An 18,072-nucleotide genomic window follows, 5' to 3' on the forward strand; every position below is an offset into this window, starting at 1 on the left:
TGTGGAGTTTGCAAGTTCTCCCTGTGTCTGCGTGGGTTTTCGCCGGGTGCTCCGGTTTCCTCCCACCACCAAAGACTTGCAGGCTGATGGGTAAATTGGCCATTAGAAATTACCCCTAGTATAGGTAGGTGGTAGGGGAATATAGGGACAGGTGGGGATGTGGTAGGAATATGGAATTAGTGTAGGATTAGTATAAATGGGTGGTTGATGGTTGGCACAGACTCGGTGGGCCGAAGGGCCTGTTTCAGTGCTGTATCTCTAAATAAAAATTTTTTTTAAAAAGCAGAGATATGCGCTAAAAAAGTCAGATTATGTGCAGTTCTGAGTTGGTGCTGAAGTTGGTCATTCATGCAAAAACTCCTCACCAACAAGGAAGGAACCAGAGACACTTTTTAAATCCGAACATGTACATCATTTACAAAGCATTGTTTATTTTCTGGTAGATGATTCGTCATTGGGTTTAATTACCATGTTGGCTTTAATAATCTATAGGAAAGAAAATTTCACTGAAGCAAATATATTGATGCTCTTAATTCATCACCTCATTGTTTCCTCCACAACCATCACTAGCTGATATGTAAAAAGAGTTGCATTTATATAGCGTCTTTCACAACACTGACCATCCCAAAGCACCTTATAGCCAATGAAGTACTTTTTTTTCCAACTAATATAGGAAATGCACAGCCAATTTGCACACAGCAAACTCCCACAAACAGCAATGTGATAATGACCAGATAACCTGTTTTTTAGTGATATTGTTTGAGAGATTAAGATTGGCCAGGACACTGGGGATAACGCCCTTGCTCTTTTTCAAAATAGTGCCAAAGAGATCTTTTACGTCCACCTGACAGGGTCTTGGTTTAACGTCTCAATAGAAAGACAGCACCTCTGACAGTGCAACGCTCCCTCAGTTCTGCACTGGAGTGTCAGCCTAGATTGTTATGCTCAAGTCCTGGAGTGGGACTTGAAACCACAACCTGCTGACTCAGAGTGTTACCAACTGAGTCACAGCTGTAAATGAGAACTATGATACTGGGCTGGATTTTTTTCCCAGCCCGACATCAGGTTCCATGGCAGTGGTGGAGGGGCCGGAAAATCAGAACAGCAGCGCCTGCCACAGAACCCGACCCCAGGATTGTCGGGTCCAATCTTCCCAGCAGCGGGTAAGCTCTGTGGCGGCCCCTCCGTCGCTCTGCGATGGGAGCTGACTTAACATATTTAAATAACATTTGCATAACTTAAAATATAAACCACAGCGATCTTACCTTCAGTTCCCAATCCTCAGCAACGAGTGGCACTCATGTGACTTCACTTTCCAGTCCAGGGAAAGCTCATGCCACTGACGTGGGGGAGAGGTGAACTCTGCACTCTGATGGGTGTGGGAGGGAAGGGTGGCAGTCTTTTAAAAAGGCTGCTAGCATCTGATCCTTCAACAGGTGATGCTATGGACAGCATCACCAAGGCCATCCCCGCCATGTGATTTGGGGGGGGGGGGGGTGGGGTGGGTCGGCCGCCGTGAATATGTAAAATGACCGCTCGCCGTGGAGGATGGGTGCTATGTTCCATGCCCATCGCCAAAAACAAAATCCAGCCCAGTGATTTAAAACTCAGGGCTGAATTTTGCAGCTCTCCCCCAAACGCCACCACCCCTCCCCCTCCCCCCACCCTGGTGGTGGGGTGGGTGGAGGTGTGGAGGACTGGAAAATGCCTCCGTCAGAGGTCTGCCACAGACCTCGATGTTGGAAAGGCATGGTCTGATATTGCTGGTGGCGGTGAGGCCTCGTGGCGACCGCCGCCACCCCCCCCCCACCCCGGCCACTGGGTGACAGGAGCCAAATTTACATATTTCCATCCCCCTCCAATATTGTTGCTGATGGCTGGCACTCCCGCGCCTTCTGATACCCATCCAGGAATCCGAGGCGGAATACTGGTGAGGACGGGGGAGTAGGTAAGTTTTTCAGTGGGGTGGTGGGGAGCGGCGTCAGAGTGATTTGTTTAATGTAGGGAATGGTTGAAAGGGGTAAAGATTAAAGTTTGTGAACTTTTGGGGGAAGGTCAGGTGCACAAGGTAAGTATTTTGGGAGGGGGGAGTGGGCAAGGAATTAAATCTATGGTTGTTGGGGGTGGTGGGAGAGAGGCAAGATCAATTAATTTAATTTTTTAAAACCCATTTCCCTTTAAAGATTTAAACGTAACGAAAGGGCTCGAAGCTCTTTTAAAAATAGTATCGCCGCCTGTGCAAAGGCTACTGACACCATTGCCGGGGACAGATCGCCCACCCCCTCCATGTTTTTGGGGTGGGCAGTCTGCCCCGTCCATTTAAATGAGCTGCCGCACTGAATATTGCGGTGGCTCCACAACGTGCAGTCTGCATGGGCGGGCCGTCATTTTTGAAGCTCACTGTAAGCTTATAAAATTCAGCCTTCAGCCTTTATTGTCGTCCACATATAAGCATCCAAAATATTTTTGCTTTTCTTTGTAGTTTATAACACTGTAAGTATGCTATTGCAGCCAGCATGGAGAGTTCCACTAGTCGCTTGTGGTGCCAAAGGTATGATCCAGTATCCTCCCTCACCCTACAATTTCCTATTATCTCTAACACCGACATATCTAGATTCCATCAGAGTGCTTATTGGCATATTATTTTCTCCTATTCAAATGATTTCACAATAAACACACACAAATTGTGTACAGTTACTGCTGTGTACCAAGGTAATATCAGCCTTGTGGTTCTTTGCTATACTCTCCACAGTATTTGAATGCCTTTTTGTCTTGGCATCTAGAACTGGATGGAGTAGTCAAGGTGTGATCTAACCAGAGTCCAACTGGTATTCTGCTGCTTTTGGCTATGTAGTTCAACATTCTGTTTGCTTTGTTGACTGGTTGGGCATGCTTAGTATTGCGTCTACTGTGATGACTTTGGGTCGCTCTCAGCTTCATCCTTAACTATTTTAATACCGTTCTTGCAGTATGTGTGTAAATCATAAGATGGAATTAACCAGCATTTTTTTTTTAGATAAGCGACTAAAAAGTAATTGTGAGTAACATTTTGGTTAACCTGTATCTGTCAATTGTATCATATGTTGGGCACGAGTACTGACAGCTTTATTGATGAACTGTAATGAAGTTTTTTTGTAATAGTTATCATTTCTGCTGTATTCCTTACAGCCAGTTTTTCTGATGAAGTCTTTGAATCTTTTGTGTTTAAACAATATATGTCAACCAAAAAGACTGAAAATAAAAGTGATGTGAAATACAACATAGTTTTTGATTGTTTTCAAACAGAAGTTTGGCAGTTTACCTAATGTTTTATGGTATTTAGGTCGACTTGAGAGTGACAGTAGTTAAGTTTGGAAGTTAACACTTCACTATGTGAATGTTTTACTAGCAAGTGTATGTTTTCATATGTGTGCTTGCATTAGCCTTTGGAAGCTGTACAAGTGAGCAATGTGGGTTTTACATTGCTGACCTTTATTAGCCTTCCCCTAATACTGGAAAATTCAGCTATTGAGCATTGTGCACTCATCTTAAAGCATATGCATACAGTTTCGGGTCACAATTCCAACTTTTACAGTAACTATGCATTTGTGCTCCACTCTTACAGCTGGTGCTCTGAATCTGTGTTGCAGTGAAAGTGGAATTCAGAGCAGCAGCAGCCAGTCCAGTATATTGCAGCATCACTTTCAGTGAAGGCAGTCCTACAATTTAACTGGTGTATTAGACAAAATAGAAAAAAAAACAAGCTATCGTGTCTCTGCTTGGGTTACTTCCCCCCCCCCCCCCACCCCCCCAACCCCCCCGCACCCCCACCACCCCAACTCCTGTTTTGAATTATGTAACACTGCTATAATAGTATGTACAATTGTCGTCATATCCATGCATGCTCATGCGAATACTTGCAAGCATACATCATCAGTATGTAAAGCAATGTAAGGTTGTGAAACAAATAAATTAAAGAGAAAAACTGCACATCTAAGGAAACCATCTTTTCAGGGTATTAACTGCATTTTTGTCACTGAATGGTATATGGATTCTTGAGATACTTCAGTGTATTGACTGGAATTACATTAACTGAGCAGGTTAAAAGTGGGATTATCATAAATTGGAAAACTTATCAGCAAGTCTTTTGGGTTTCTGATAACCACAAAGAACTCTGGAGCCAAATGTTTTGCTTGCTGTAGCACATTCTGCAACAAATGAGGCACAGCCTAGGATGAAATGGAACATTAAAAAAATCGTGCCAAAGTTCATTAGCATTATAAACTGGGAGCCTTGTAGTGTAGGTATTATGTACAGATAATACAGTGCTTTATTGTCATCCCTGCTCCTTAACATATCATTTCATCTACATAGGAAGCATAGTGATACACTATCTATACTTTGTGACAGAAACCACAACTGCCAAATTGAAACATATTAATTTTGTCATATATGAGACACTATTTGAACGCTTACTGGACATTGAACATAACTTGTTTTAAAAAAAACCACAGAGCAGTGGCTGAAAACATGGCTGCACATTTGCATTCTGAAAGACAGTTGCATGGAGAGACAATGGGAGAACTCCCTGATTCAATTAGCCTGATGGGTTTTGTTAATACTGATGATCAAAAGAGTCATTGAGAGTCATTATCTGTGTAAGAGCTAACACTCCACCACGCCGCCCCCCCCCCCCGCCCCCCCACCACTGAGAATGTCCAGTAAGCTTTGAAGAATTAATAAACTTCGCCGTCGATGCTGTTTCAAATAAAGAGCTAGTCACATAACTAATCTGCTGGCCAACCTGGGAGTTGATTGAATTGTGCTCACAGAAAAGTTTTGAAGCAGACTGCATTTTGAAGACCAAAGAGAAACAAGGCCCCTCTCTCTCTGTCTCCCACTTTCAAGCAAAGTTCCAGGGACCCACGGAAGTAACTTAAGCCTCAAGACAGAAGACCCTGCAGCCTTCGGGTACCAGCGAAACAAGTTTGAAAGTGTGCATTGGGCCCCAACAAGAACTGCAAGACTTAACTTCAATCAAAGACTTAACATCCAACCCAAAACTAGTAAATGAATTCCATCTACGACCTCAAACTTTCTCCTCCTCTGTATCTATTTGTGTGTGTGTATTGCGTATGCATGCTAGTGTGGTCGCTTCGTGTATTTTTAGTAGTTTTAACTGAGTTATAGTTTTAAGGTGAATAAACTTACAACTTTCTTGTTTAAATCTGAGAAAGCCTGTCTGGTTGATTCCTTTACAATTACACTAAAGAGCAGTGAGCAAGGACTCACTGAGGGGAAGCTAAATACACTGTGTTTTAAAAGTTAAACCCTGTTATGGCCAAACCAGGAAAAGGCCGACAGGGGAGCCCTAGACCCCTTCCTCATCTGGTCATAACAACTTAAATGAGTAAAGTATCCTGAAACTTTTTCATTTTTTATTATTCTCAAAAAAGTGTATTCACATTTTATGTAGCCAGTGTACATCCAAGTGTACATCACATATATCTGTGAAGCGATTGTATATTTTAATTTTGCAGTGTTTGATAAGGGAGTTCATTAATGCATTCAAGTAACTTGTTGTAACTGTGCTTAGGCTGATAGGAATGTGGGTCAGGGTGTTGAGGCATTTTGTTTGGTTATGGTTTCTGGGGGTTAGCTGGGCCTAGGGGCAGAAGGAAGGGCCTGCATACCAGCAATCATGCTGATTGAGATCATTACTGTTCATCATTGGGCGACTTTAGGAATTATGTGCCCAGTACAAAATATGAATATATAATCTTGCACTTGTGTATACTTTTTTAAAGATGCTTAGATTACCTGTGTTTCAGGGAAGAGTAATATACCTCATAAAATTATCTGAATTACTAATTTTGAAAACTAAGCAGAAAAATTGATCTGATCCTAAACTACTTTCTTTTTGAAAATTGGCATTTTTCATTTAAGTCTCATCCGGGGAAGGCTTAAATAGACTTTTCTCTTTATACCACATTAAGACCAACTTGTAGTGCATTATGCAGTTAGCTTTGGAGTCAGTTTGCTTGATAGGATGAAGATGCTGCTCTGCTCTTATGTGACATCACACCTAATCCCCAGCATCAATACCTTGCTACAAAGTGTAAAGTAAGATAGTAGACAAAAGTACTCAGCCACAGGTGTTATTTCTCCATTCATGCCAGTAGCAGAAACCAAAATACACTGGCAGTTTACTAGGGCAGTAGTATAACAGTTCAAACTGTGCTAATCAAAGCATAAAAACAACTGTTTTTTTAAGTTTCTATCATGGCCTATTCTTCTTTCTTTTGGGCCTCCTTATCTCGAGAGACAATGGATACGCGCCTGGAGGTGGTCAGTGGTTTGTGAAGCAGCGCCTGGAGTGGCTATAAAGGCCAATTCTGGAGTGACAGGCTCTTCCACAGGTGCTGCAGAGAAATTTGTTTGTTGGGGCTGTTGCACAGTTGGCTCTCCCCTTGCGCCTCTGTCTTTTTTCCTGCCAACTACTAAGTCTCTTCGACTCGCCACAATTTAGCCCTGTCTTTATGGCTGCCCGCCAGCTCTGGCGAATGCTGGCAACTGACTCCCACGACTTGTGATCAATGTCACACGATTTCATGTCGCGTTTGCAGACGTCTTTATAACGGAGACATGGACGGCCGGTGGGTCTGATACCAGTGGCGAGCTCGCTGTACAATGTGTCTTTGGGGATCCTGCCATCTTCCATGTGGCTCACATGGCCAAGCCATCTCAAGCGCCGCTGACTCAGTAGTGTGTATAAGCTGGGGATGTTGGCCGCTTCAAGGACTTCTGTGTTGGAGATATAGTCCTGCCACCTGATGCCAAGTATTCTCCGAAGGCAGCGAAGATGGAATGAATTGAGACGTCGCTCTTGGCTGGCATACGTTGTCCAGGCCTCGCTGCCGTAGAGCAAGGTACTGAGGACACAGGCCTGATACACTCGGACTTTTGTGTTCCGTGTCAGTGCCTATATCAGTAAATAATACTGTCCCAATATTGCCAAATATTGATGTTTTATGTCACCTAAAGCCAGTTACAATTGCCATTTTGATCATTGTAAACCCAGAATGTTGTCATTAATCATTTGGACTTCAAAATTCAAATCCCATCTTCAAGTAAGTTCAATAACCCAGTGCCAATCATAAGATGAGGATTTCACAGAAAATGAGCTGAGGCAGGCGGGGCAGAATCGAGCAATGTTATGGAGGTGGAAATAGGCGGTCTTTGTGATAATGCAAATATGTGGTTGGAAGCTCATCTTGGGGTCAAGTATGACACCAAGGTTGCAAACAGTCTGGTTTGGCCTCATATAGTTGCCAGGAAGAAGACTGGAGTTGGTGGATAGGGAATGGAGTTTGTAATTGGGTATGAAGACAATGGCTTTAGTCTTCCTAATATTTAATTGGAGGAAATTTCAGCTCATCCAGTAGATTCAGAAACAAAGTAATGGTGCTATGGAATTATACCCCAGGGGAGTCAGTTTCTTCACAAGCAGCAAGCTTGCACAAAAGCTGCAAATCTTTTTTTTTTTTAGCAGTTTAAACATTTAAATTGTATTGCTTACATGCTGAACAACATTAACACAAGTGCATTTCTCTCTTGTAATGTGACCTTTTTTACATGTATTATTTGTAATGCAGTTGTGATGGTGGGGAAAAAGTTACAGATTACAGGAAATGAAAATTGGGCATGTAATAATACAGATACCTTAAGAGGTAACCATGTACCTTACTAATATTCTTTACCATAGTAGTCGAGGTGTTGCAAGTTGACAAATTGCAAAAACTACAACTTACAAACTGTTTTTTTTTAATGCGTCCCTTTTCTACAAATGCTCTGCTGGATTCAATGGACAAGGACACCAAGACTCTATAGAAGCTCGCAGCATCACTTGAAAGATACTGAAACTATCATCAATAATTTGAATTAAAACAGAAACTTTATACGGTCACGAGTTTACAAAGAAAGGAATAGATAGACAGTATCTCATTATTCCCAAACCTGTGACCCATAGTTTAGGCATCTTGTAGTGAGACTATTGTGCACTCCCCCTGCACCCCCCCCCCACCCCCCCCCCAAGGCTCTGGCTGCAGAGAATAGGAAAAACAAACCTCTTTGTGACCACTGCCATTGTTGGTCTTGGCCATCCACCAGGTGGCATGCAAATGTGGTGTGATAGATGTTGTCCATCATCAGACTCTGGCATTGAACCTGCATTCCTCTACATTTTGGCACTCCAATGTGCTGCTGAGGACTAACCATCTGAAGATAATGGGCAGATATTCTAAGAGTCAACAGCATGGTAGTCAATTGCATATCTTATCAAGAGAAATTGGACCCATACTGTAAATACAATTTATATTTTCCCAGCTTAAACTTTTAGGCAATATCTTTGGCCAATCTCCTTCCCACCTCTGATAAAAGTAAAAAAAAAGATTCTAATGTCTTATTTTTCTGTTAACTCTTCAAATTGCTATATTGACCACATCTTAAATTATGTCATCAAATCAGGAAAGGTGGCCAAACCGGACTGCCTGTTCCTGTCTCTTTACCCCTAAGTGTTTTCAATTTTCGGGTTGATGCTCCTTATATCAGTGCAAGGCTGGGGCAAACCATTCTTCTCTCTTGCAGGCAAATGTAGAACGGAGCAACTCCTAAGGAACAAAGACCTCAAATGTGATGGGCTCTAAGCCAGCACTGTTGCTTCAACCCACATGGTTGCACAGTGCATTATTAACTAGTTGTTTATTTAAATTTTGCTATTTGTTACGACCAGATGAGAAAGAGGTCTTGGGTTTTCTCTCAGCGTTCACCTGGTCTTACCGAAACACGGTTTTATTTTAAACACACTGTTTTTTTTAGCTCCGCCTTAGTGAATCCTGTTTACTAACTTCCAATTATAGAGTCATTGAGAGATACAGCACCGAAACAGGCCCTTCGGCCAACCGAGTCCACGCCAACCATCTATATTAATCCTACATTAATCCCATTTTTTCCTCTTGCATCCTCACCTACCTCACCTAGGGGCAATTTTTACAATGGCCAATTTACCTATCAACCCGCAAGTCTTTGGCAAAGGCAAAGGAACTCACCAAAAAGGGTTTTCTTAGGTTTAACGAAAAAAGGCTGAACTTTATTAAACTTAAACGCTAATTCAGTTAATGTCTCGGGAAACGCGATGCGCTCGCGCTAGCATGCATATGCGATACGCACATGCAGGTGGAGACAGAAAAGAGCAGAAGAAATAAAATGCAAAAGTTTGAGGCAATATCTGAAGATGGTTTTGGTTACTGTTCTTCGAGCTCGCTGTAAAGTCCTTGATTGTAGGTAATTTTGCTTTTCGTTGGGGCCCAGTATTCTTTTTAAACCTTGTTCGATGTAGGAGATTTTTCTCTCTTGCGGTTCATGTGTCCTCAGTGGGTCCAGCGGCTTGTGAGAAAGAGATGGGAGCAGACAGTAGAGGTCTTTTCATTCCAGGAGCAAACAGTCTTTTCCAGTTCAAACTTATTGTACAATTCAGAAAAACCCGTCATGTGACTTGCTTGTCTGACCACGTCTGTTTGTGGATTCTCCTGGTTGATCCTGGAATGACTCCTTTTACACACACTACCTGGTGCTCAAAGTCCACTGTGGGTTAAAATTGGAGCAGGGAAGAGCCACTTTGTCCCTCCAAGCACTGTCTGTTAGTATGCAAATGTTTTTTTCCAGCCACGGCTGATCTGTTTAACAAATCATTTCCTCGCTCCAGGAACAGTATAAAAACAATGTTCATATGACAAAATTAATATGCCTCATTCTTAGTAGGTGGGGGCCTGCAAGACACCTCCACACCCAGCGGAATGAAATGCGCTTTGAGAAAAGTGTATTTCATTGAAAAGGGTCTAGAGAGAAAATATACGATACAGGAAAAAGACATGCATCTCTCTGTCTGTCATTCATTCACATTCATTCATAAATCCTAAAACTCAATACAGCTTGTCTTTTCTTGGTGCCAGTGCTGCTTTAACTACCCCCTTTTTGGCATCACAATAAACATGTGGTTCTTAGGGGAAGTTTTTCTTCAGTTTGCCCATTTCCATGACTGCCTAGTCTCTTTGTTCTGTTGAGGTCTGCAAAAAGGCGGAGTTGGGGGGTGGATTTAATTAGCCCTAAGTTGGAATTTTTTTGCTCAGGAGAGTCAATAGTGGGCAGGTCTAACCTGAGCTCTCTTTTAGTGCTTTGCTGAGTCATGCAAAGGCTTTTGACTTCAGGGGATAGGTGGGTTTTTTTCTGACTGGAGGAGGATTCTTTGCTAATCTCCCCTTTGTCCTCCTGCTTGCAGGTATTTGTGCAGACTCCACTGCACTCCCTGTGGCACTTCAACTAGGTGAGGCATAACCCTCACAGTTTCTCTGCCCCCTGGATGGCTTTCTTTGTCTGCAGGTTCTGGTAAATGCTGTTAGCAACTCTGGTGGGGTTCTTCTAGTGTTTGCATTTACAAGGGGGATGTGGGGTCTAAGTTTTCAAATTTTTTGGGGTTGGCTGACCGGGCAATAGGGGTTTTCATCATCTGGGATTCCTCCTGGACTTCCTTTAACCTGCCCTCTTGGTCACTTTTTCCCCCTTCCCTTTCTAAACTTTTGCCAGCCTTGTGCCTGCCTGTCCCTTTTTTTTGTTTTCGGCGGGGCTCCCATACAGTTCACCAGCCCTCTGCTGGAGGGTCCTCCTAACACTGGTACAGGACATAGGGGTGCAGGTTTCACTGTAGGTTGGTGTTTACCCTCAACCTGGGACATGTGGCAACTCCTGCAGTACTCCACCACATCTTTGTGGCGTTTTGGCCAGTCAAACTGCTATCTTATGCGGGCTTTGGTCTTTCATATACCAGCATGTACAGCAACTGTAGTCTCATGGGCCCTTCTTAATATTGCTCTTCGGTACCTCTGCGACATCACTAACTGGTGAACTACTGTCCACTCCTTGCTCTCAGGTCTGTGAGAACTCCATTTCCTCATCGGTACCTCATGCTTTAAATAGTACCAACCAGGGACTTCTTCAATTTCAGACTAGGCAGCCTGTGCTAACTCTCTCAATACCAGGTCAGCTCGCTGAGCCTCAGCTAGGGAAGATTTATTTAACTCATTCCCTGGGTCTTCTAACTTTCCAAAGAAAGATAGACAGACCTCATGATCATCTGCCTGCAGTGCCAATTCAGTCTCCTCAGGGGGAGCTGGTTGAATCATGGCCTCACTCATTACACATTCAGGCAGACTGCAGGGGACCGTCTCCTGCCACTGCCCTGTGTTTCTGACCTCCTGTGGTCTTCCACTACGTTGTGGGGGGTGGGGGCTACCATCTTCAGCCCTGCCAGATCATTATCTAGGAGCTGGTCAACACCATCCACAGGCCAACTAGAGACAGTCCCTACAGTCGACGGTCCCCTAGGTCACACTCCGGGTGTACCCGATGTACAGGTACAGGCATACGCTGCCCTCCAATACCATTCACCACCGTTGTGGTGTTCACTGCACTCTCTGGGGGACAGGGTCAGGCCTTTTCCCAGTAAAAGGGATCTAGTGGCCCTGTGTCCTTGAGAATCACTATGGGCTTGCTTGCCCCACTCGGTTACTTTCCCTTCAAACACAAAACCCTGATGGTCTTCAGGAATCCTATTAACTTTTCCTGCACTTCCAGTAGTAAGCTTCCTGGGTTGCACTCTTACTGCAGTTAAAGCCACAGCTTGCTCTGTTGTGCTCTCCTCCAGGATTCCTTCTTCACTGAGCGGATGTGCCCTGATTAACCCTGCAGGTTTCCCCTTTAATTTCCAGCAGTCAGCTTTTAGATGACCTGCCTTATTGCAATGGAAACACAAGTCTCCGGGTGTCACTCCTGCTCACAGCACCTTCCTTTTTTGGCTAGAGGAAGGTTCCCCTGTGTCTCCTGCTTTTCTTTCTCTCCCAGGACTGCTTGGGCTCCTATCACCTTCCCACCCTTTGTCCTTTTCAGATTTGTGGGGGTGACTAGGAAAGGTTTTCCCCTGGGAAACCAACATAAATTTAAAGCAAACTCATTGACCAGAATGGCGGCTTGCTGGGCTCTCTGAACCCACTGCTCCTCTACATTCTCATGGAGAGTGGGAGAGTGTGTTTAACTTCCTCTAACAGAATTACTTCTCTGAGATTCTCATACCTGAGCTGTACTTTAAGAGCCCTCAGCCACTGGTCAAAAACCAGCTGCTTACTTCTTTCAAACTCCAGATAAATTTGATTAGCTTGCTTTTTGAGGGTTCTAAACTTTTGGCGATAGGCTTCGGGTACTAATTCATATGCCCCAAGACATTTTTTGTCCGTTCATAATTTGATGAACTCTCATCCGGCAACAGGGAATAAACCTCATGGGCTTTTCCTGTTAGCTTGCTTTGTAATAAAAGGGGCCAGGTCTCAGCTGGCCATTTTAGCTGCTCTGCCAGTTTCTCAAAGGACACAAAAACGTTTCCACATCTTCCTCATTGAATTTTGGGATTAATTGAGAGAGTTTAACAATTCTATGCCCCGCCTGAATTACATGGCCATATTGGCCATGCTTTCACTGAGGTTACTCTGTCGCCCCCTAGTTAACTCAAGTCGCTTCAGCTCTCTCCGCATTCCTCCTGGAATATTCTTTCCCTCTCTCCTCTCTCTCTCGTTCCTTTTTCCTGTCTTTCTTTTTTGTCACGTTCCTTCTGGAAGGCTCTTTTTTTTTTCTCCCTCTCCTCTAATTCAAGTTTCCTCTGTTCCAATTGTAGCTTTGCTAACACTACCCTGTCGGAGTCTGCTTCTAACCCTGTTTCTGCTTCAGATTCAAGGGAAAAATGCTTAGCCACTAGCCTTAGGAATTCAGACTTCCTAGCCTTGCCACGTACAGTGATCCCACACTGCTCAGCCATTTTCCTCAACTCCTCCATAGACAGTGCTTTTAACTTATCCCAAGTTACTTCACCCTGGCTTGGGGAACTACTAGCTTCAGTTGCAGACATGTTAGTATTCAAGCACTCACAGCCACAAGAAAACCTGTATTGAAATCTTGCTTGTTTTTGATTGGGAACAATTTGGCTTCCCACTTCAAATTTCGCTTGTTTGTCTGTGGGTCAATTCTGGACGCTAGCACCCAAATTTTTGTTACGACCAGGTGTTAGGGGTCTAGAGTTCTCTCTCAGCCTTCACCTGGTCTTACCGAAACAGGGTTTTATTTTAAACGCAGTTTTTATTTTGTTTTCTAGCTCCTCCTTGGTGAATCCTTGTTCACTAACTTCCAATTATAAGGCAAAGAAACTAGCCACACAGCTTTTCTTAGGTTTAAAGAAAAAAGGTTGAACTTTATTAAAGTTAAACTCTAATTCAGTTAACACCTACGGAAATGCGACATGCCGCGCTAGCCTGCGTATGCGACACAAAAGAACAAAGAACAGTACAGCACAGTAAAAGGCCATTTGGCCCTCCAAGCCTGCGCCGATCTTGATGCCTGCCTAAACTAAAATCTTCTGCACTTCCGGGGACCGTATCCCTCTATTCCCATCCTATTCATGTATTTGTCAAGATGCCTCTTAAACGTCACTATCGTACCTGCTTCCACCACCTCCCCCGGCATCAAGTTCCAGACACTCACCACCCTCTGTGTAAAGAACTTGCCTCGCACATCCCCTCTAAACTTTGCCCCTCGCACCTTAAACCTATGTCCCCTAGTAACTGACTGTTCCACCCTGACTATCCACTTTGTCCATGCCGCTCATAACTTTGTAAACTTCTATCACGTCGCCCCTCCACCTCCGTCGTTCCAGTGAAAACAATCTGAGTTTATCCAACCTCTCCTCATAGCTAATGCCCTCCAGACCAGGCAACATCCTGGTAAACCTCTTCTGTACCCTCTCCAAAGCCTCCACGTCCTTCTGGTAGTGTGGCGACCAGAATTGCACGCAATATTCTAAGTGTGGCCTAACTAAAGTTCTGTACAGCTGCAACATGACTTGCCAATTTTTATACTCTATGCCCCAACCGATGAAGGCAAGCATGCCGTATGCCTTCTTGACTACCTCATCTACCTGCGTTGCCACTTTCAGTGACCTGTGGACCTGTACGCCCAGATCTCTCTGCCTGTCAATACTCCTAAGGGTTCTGCCATTTACTGTATACTTCCCACCTGCATTAGACCTTCCAAAATGCATTACCTCACATTTGTCCGGATTAAACTCCATCTTCCATTTCTCCGCCCAAGTCTCCAACCGATCCTGCTGTATCCTCTGACAATCCTCATCACTATCTGCAACTCCACCAACCTTTGTGTCGTCCGCAAACTTACTAATCAGACCAGCTACATTTTTTCCAAATCATTTGTATATACTACAAACAGCAAAGGTTCCAGCACTTATCCTTGCGGAACACCACTAGTCACATCCCTCCATTCAGAAAAGCACCTTTCCACTGCTACCCTCTGTCTTCTATGACCGAGCCAGTTCTGTATCCATCTTGCCAGCTCACATCTGATCCCGTGTGACTTCACCTTTTGTACCAGTCCGCCATGAGGGACCTTGTCAAAGGCTTTACTGAAGTCAATAAAGATAACATCCACTGCCCTTCCTGCATCAATCATCTTCGTCACTTCCTCAAAAAACTCAATCAAATTAGTGAGACACGACCTCCCCTTCACAAAACCATGCTGCTGATAGAGACAGAAAAGAGCAGAAGAAATAACGTGGAAGAGTTTGAGGCAAAATCTGAGGATGGTTTTGGTTACTGTTCTTCGAGCTTACTGTAAAGTCCTTGATTGTAGGTAGGTCTTGCTTTTCATTGGGGCCCAGTAGTCGTCTTAAACCTTGTTCAATCTCTCTTGCGATTCATGTGTCCTCAGTGGGTCCAGATGCTTGTGAGAAAGAGTTGGGAACAGACAGGAGAGGTCTTCTCACTCCAGGAGCAAACAGTCTTTCAAAGTTCAAACTCGTAAAATTCAGAAAAACCCAGGTTGCCAAGCAGGTTAGTCATGTGACTAGCTGGTCTGACCATGTTTGTAAATTCTCTTGTCTTGGTCGACCCTGGAATGTCTCTTCTTACACACAATACCTGGTGCTCAACATCTATCGTGGGTTAAATTGGATCAGGGAATAGCCCCTTTGTTCCTCCAAACACTGTCTGTTAGTATGCAAATTTTATTTTCCAGCCACGGCTGATCTGTTTAACAAGTCATTTCCTCGCTTCAGCAACAGTTTAAAATCAATGTTCATGTGACAAAATTAATATGCCTAATTCTTGGCAGTTCGGGGCCTGCATGGCACTACTATCTGTTTAATGACCTACACAATTGAAGCTTTTAACGTACGCATGTGACCTTCATTTAGAACTTGCATTTCTCCAAATGCGCTAAAACAGCTAATACTTTCTCCCTTTCAACGCTAATATGTTCAAGTATATCACAATCCCCCTCCCTGATCTCTGCACCTACATCGTCCTTCTCCATAGTGAACATAGATGAAAAGTAATCATTTAAAACCTCTCCTATATCCTCCGGCTCCCCACACAGATTGCCACTTTGGTCCTAATGGGCCCTACTCTTTCCCTGGTTATCCTCTTGCCCTTAATATACTTATAAAATGCCTTAGTGTTTTTTCATGTCCCCTCTTGGCTCTCCTAATTACTTTAAGTACACCCGCCCCCACACTTTCTATACTCTAGTGCCTCCACTGTTTTCAACACTCTGAATCTGCCTAGTCAAAAAGAAAAAGGAAGCATTCGTAAGGGCTAGAAGGCTGGGAACAGACAAAGCCCTTGAGGAATATAAAGTAGGAAGGAACCTAAGCAAGGAGTCAGGAGGGCTAAAAGGGGTCATGAAAAGTCATTGGCAAACAGGATTAAGGAGAATCCCAAGGCTTTTTATACGTATATAAAGAGCAGGAGAGAGGGTAGCCAGGAAAAGGGTTGGCCCATTCAAGAACAGAGGAGGGAATCTATGCGTGGAGCCAGAAGAAATGGGCGAGGTACTAAATGAGTACTTTGCATCTGTATTCACCCAAGAGAAGGACTTGGTGGATGATGAATCTAGGGAAGGGAGTGTAGATAGTCTGGGTCATGTCAATATCAAGAAGGAGGTGGTGTTGGGAGTCTTGAAAAACATTAAGGTAGATAAGTCCCCAGGGCCTGATGGGATCTACCCCAGAATACTGAGGGAGGCAAGGGAGGAAATTGCTGAGGCCTTGACAGAAATCTTTGTATCCTCATTGGCTACAAGTGAGGTCCCAGAGGACTGGAGAATAGCCAATGTTCCTTTGTTTAAGAAGGGTAGCGAGGATAATCCAGGAAATTACAGGCCAGTGAGCCTTACGTCAGTGGTAGGGAAATTATTGGAGAGGATTCTTCGGAACAGGATTTACTCCTACTTGGAAACAAACGAACTTATTAGTGAGAGGCAGCATGGTTTTGTGAAGGGGAGTTCGTGTCTCACTAACTTGATTAAGTTTTTTGAGGAAGTGACAAAGATGATTGATGAAGGAAGGGCAGTGGATGTTGTCTACATGGACTTCAGTAAAGCCTTTGACAAGGTCCCTCATGGCAGACTGGTACAAAAGATGAAGTCACACGGGATCAGAGGTGATCTGGCAAGATGTATACGGAACTGGCTCTGTCATAGAAGACAGAGGGTAGCAGTGGAAGGGTGCTTTTCTGAATGGAGGGATGTGACTAGTGGTGTTCCGCAGGGATCAGTGCTGGGTCCTTTGCTGTTTGTAGTATATATAAATGATTTGGAGGAAAATGTAGCTGGTCTGATTAGTAAGTTTGCGGACGACACAAAGGTTGGTGGAGTTGCGGATGTGATGAGGATTGTCAGAGGATACAGCAGGATATAGATCGGTTGGAGACTTGGGCGGAGAAATGGCAGATGGAGTTTAATCCGGACAAATGTGAGGTAATGCATTTTGGAAGGTCTAATGCAGGTGGGAAGTATACAGTAAATGGCAGAACCCTTAGGAGTATTGACAGGCAGAGAGATCTGGGCGTACAGGTCCACAGGTCACTGAAGGTGGCAACGCAGGTGGATAAGGTAGTCAAGAAGGCATATGGTATGCTTGCCTTCATCGGTTGGGGCATAGAGTATAAAAATTGGCAAGTCATACTGCAGCTGTTCGGAACCTTAGTTAGGCCACATTTGGAATATTGCGTACAATTCTGGTCGCCACACTACCAGAAGGACGTGGAGGCTTTGGAGAGGGTACAGAAGAGGTTTACCAGGATGTTGCCTGATCTGGAGGGTATTACCTATGAGGAGAGGTTGGATAAACTTGGATTGTTTTCACTGGAACGACGGAGGTGGAGGGGCGACATGATAGAGGTTTACAAAGTTATGAGTGGCATGGACAGAGTGGATAGTCAGAAGCTTTTTCCCAGGCTGGAAGAGTCAGTTACAAGGGGACATAGGTTTAAGGTGCGAGGGGCAAAGTTTAGAGGGGATGTGCGAGGCAAGTTATTTACACAGAGGGTGGTGAGTGCCTGGAACTTGCTGCCGGGGGAGGTGGTAGAAGCAGGTACGATAGCGATGTTTAAGAGGCATCTTGACAAATACATGAATAGGATGGGAATAGAGGGATACGGACCCCGCAAGTGCAGAAGGTTTTAGTTTAGACAGGCATCAAGATCGGCACAGGCTTGGAGGGCAGAATGGCCTGTACCTGTGCTGTACTGTTCTTTGTATGAAATGTAGTTCTGTTTTCTCTACGCATGGTTGAGCTTGCCACTGCTCCCTAGCATGTATACTCTTAGCTATACCTGTCATGTTCTTGGTATGTTCCATTGAAGCTTCAATGGTAATGAAATGTACTGTCTTCCATAATGGTTCAGCGTAGATTCTTGATTTTTTTTCCTCGTTTGGTCACTTGAACTATTTTAACTTAGTTAGTGTAACATTATGAAGCATTGTATTTATTCCAATGTCTCACACCACAGGTAGTCAAAAGAGTGGGAAGGAATGGGTGGGTTGACTTCTCAAGCTGCTGTAGGTTGGTTGTTAGGAGTTGTGTGATAGTAGCCTGAGATGATTTCCTTCTCAGTTTTCTCTTCTCTTTTTCCACCCCTGTCATCT

At 44.0% G+C, this 18,072-nt stretch overlaps 1 protein-coding gene across 28 annotated transcripts in view; it reads left to right on the forward strand.

Annotated features, from left to right (window-relative positions):
* Nucleotides 1-18,072, forward strand: part of LOC137352058 (protein polyglycylase TTLL10-like) — a 367,140-nt gene that overhangs the window by 132,126 nt on the left and 216,942 nt on the right. For 2 of the 28 annotated variants that reach the window (XM_068017100.1, XM_068017091.1), the window contains one exon: nt 14,857-14,978. The exons of the other annotated variants lie outside the window; for them this stretch is intronic. The gene's annotated coding sequence lies outside the window, so the exon portion shown is untranslated. The remainder of the gene's footprint in view (nt 1-14,856; nt 14,979-18,072) is intronic. 28 annotated transcript variants of the gene reach the window in all.

Source organism: Heterodontus francisci, chromosome 37, assembly GCF_036365525.1.
Source record: "Heterodontus francisci isolate sHetFra1 chromosome 37, sHetFra1.hap1, whole genome shotgun sequence".
In the NCBI taxonomy this organism is placed as follows: Eukaryota; Metazoa; Chordata; class Chondrichthyes; order Heterodontiformes; family Heterodontidae; genus Heterodontus; species Heterodontus francisci.